We start from the raw sequence: 3,442 nt of genomic DNA on the forward strand, positions 1-3,442 counted from the left end.
TAACAGTTATATATTTAACAAATATGCTTTTTGATTTTTTTTTATTTTTATTTCTTCCTTGATTTGAATTTAGTCGACCCAATAATCACTATAAAACAGTCGATCTAATTCTGGTTCCTGTCTTTCCATTTTTTTTATTTCCTATCTGCTTTTTAATTTTTTTATTATTTATTTTCTGTTCTTGATCAATCTGAGTCGACATCTTTATTGCACTATAAATCAATGGGTTATCGTGTTTGTTGAAAAATCAGTCGACTTCCTCTCAGCAATTATCAATTTTAACAGATATATTATTTATATTTTTTTTTAAAACTGTCAGTACCCTGTTCTTGAACCATTTATCCAAAACCTCGAACTCGAATCGAATTTCAAAATCTAATAATGCAGTTTTGTTAGGAATCGTCTACCTAAACTATCTGCAAAGTTACACGATCCAATTCCTCAAACTGATGTCGAATTTAGAAGTCAAATTTAAATTTTTAAAAGTCAACCGAAGTGTTCATAGCAAAATTTGAGTTCGTTTTTGAGGTTTAAGTTAAATTGATGATTCAAACAGTTTCTATGAGTGATTTGGAAAATATTTCATGAAGGAATCGAGGTCTCAAAACAGCCCAATCTCAAAAATCGATTTTATGTTCTTCATTTTTTTTTTCATTCAGCGACTGCTGTAAAATTTTTATTTATTTTATTTTTGTTTGTTGAACAAGGAATCCAACACAGGTCGTTTATAAATAAAAGTCAAGTCTTAATCCAGTTAAAATTCATAGATACGATTTTAGTTTGATCTCTGGTTGAATTGTATAAGAAAAAGATGAAGAAGAAAATAGAAAAAGAAATTCGGGTTATATAATTTTTGTTTTAGGATACTTCAGCTAAACAAAAACAGCACAATGGTTAAGGGTGTGTTCGGGTGAGCGAGAGGTCACGGGTTCGATCCCGGGCAGTGGCAATATTTTTTTTTTTAAAGCCTATTCTTTCAAAGGTAATTTCCTAAAATTATTATTATTATTATTATTATTATTATTATTATTATTATTATTATTATTATTATTATTATTATTATTATTATTATTATTATGATTATTATTATTATTATTACTACTAACTTTATAAGTATTATTACTATTATTAATGAAATAAGTTTTATTATTAATATTATCATTATTATTATTAATATAACTATTAGTATTGTTATTATTAAACTTATTATCATTATTATCATTAGCAGTAAAATTATTATTTTTATAGTTGTTATTATTATTAGTATTATTATTATTAGTATTATTATTAGTATTGTCATTGAGGTTAATATTAGTAGTACCATTATGACTAAAATCATTATTTTAGTATTATTATCATTATTATTAAAATTATTGTTATTATCAAAATTATCATTATTATTAAGAATTAGTATTATTATTAAAAATATCATTATTATTAAAAATTATCATTATCTTTTTTATTAAAAATCTATATAATTTTAAAAGTATCATTTTATTAAAATTAACATTATTACCAACATTATCATTATTTATATCATCATTATTTTAAGTATCATTATTATTATTTTATGAATATTACCATTATCATTATGAATATTATTATTACAAAATAATACAACTCTTTATTCATTATCATTATTAATATTATTTTATCAAATAAATACTTATATATAGAATATATATAAAAATATATATATAGAAATATATAACAATTGAAATAATATATATAAACTTGTTCGATTACAATTATGTATATTAATAAATATACAAATGATATAGGTTCGTGAATCCGAGGTCAACTCTGCACTTGTTCAGTGCCGTCATATGCATAATTACTACGAAATATCGTATCGTGAGTTTTCATAGCTCCCTTTTTATATATATTTTTGGGCTGAGAATACATGCACAACTTTTATAACTGTTTTACGTTTAGACACAAGTACTCAATTATTATTTATGCTGAATACGTGCTTTGTCATGCTAAATCTCTGCTATAATATCGTTAATTGCTTTGTATAACGCAAACTTAGTTATTGTGAATAACGCTATTGAGAGTAACGTCTCTGTCCATTTGACCGTTGGTCTTTGGATACATAATAATGATTCAACGACACGAATAACAAAGTGTCACGGGGTAACTTTTGTTTAGTCGCGATATTACAAACAGGAACTCTTTCGATTGATATATTTGGTATCAATCAACTTTAAACTGAAATCTTGTGGTCTAATGCTATATTGAACTATTGATTTATGATAAACTTATGAACTCACCAACTTTTTGGTTGACACTTTTTAGCATGTTTATTCTCAGGTACTTAAATATTGCTTCTGCTGTATATTTGCTGCTTTGATGATGATTGCTTGCTATGCTTGGAGTCTTCATTACATATCATATCATTTAAAGACATTTAATGCGTTGTTCATTAAATACAAGCTAATGACTATTTATATTCCACTGCAAAAACACAATAAATGTAATAAAACGCCGAGTCGTTCTCATTATACGATTACTTGATTTGATATAATTAGTCACAAATACTCCCGGCCCTATTTGGGGGTGTGACAGCATCCAATTAGCTTTTTTTTATTCGGCCTTGTAAGCACATAACCGGATGATTTAAAACACTAAAATTGACAAAATTGTGCAGGTGTTACGCCTGAAAAATCAAGGAAACCTAAACCATTAGTTGTGGTGCATCACGTTGACAACCACAAACAAGTGATAGGTGACGTAGAGGTCTCAAAAATCAAAATTCCTCTTAAGAAACGTAAGCGTTTTAATGTTTAAGTTCGGCTAGTATATAGTAGTACATCCTAACTACTGATAAACATAGTGAATCTGTTATATATGATAGTTGGATTAATAATATATAAGTTTTACGGTTTCTCAATGTAAAGATGGATGCGTGAAAAGCGTGAGTAATAATATAATTTATGTCGTTATAAGATCAGCTGACTTTTGTAATCCATAACAATGAAAGAGGATGCTTTGACTCGGTTAAATATTAGTTTGAAAGTTGCTGCTTTGATTTAGTGTCTATTTTATAGCATCCTATATATTGGTTTTTTTGTTTTTATGTATTTTGTGCCAGCGTATTAGTTCATTTACATGTGCAGGTACGTATGCAAAAACATGTATAACGGATGTTGATTTTGTGGAAGAAAACAACAAAGAACGATTAAAGTTATGAAGATAAAACACCCGCACTTAAAAGAAAGGTTTCCTTAATCATTGAATGATGTTGCTAACTGTAGCAGGTCAAAAAAAATGGGTGATGATATGTACACAACCACTTTTTACACATACATAACCAAACATATTTTACAGTATTGTATAGTACAAAACTCTAAAGCATATTTGGTTGTGTATGTGTAAAAAGTGGTTGTGTACATATCACTCCCCAAAAAAATGGGTACACTTAAAACACGACAAAACCCGG

The sequence above is a fragment of the Rutidosis leptorrhynchoides genome, chromosome 9 (assembly GCF_046630445.1).
Source record: "Rutidosis leptorrhynchoides isolate AG116_Rl617_1_P2 chromosome 9, CSIRO_AGI_Rlap_v1, whole genome shotgun sequence".
Classification (NCBI taxonomy): Eukaryota; Viridiplantae; Streptophyta; class Magnoliopsida; order Asterales; family Asteraceae; genus Rutidosis; species Rutidosis leptorrhynchoides.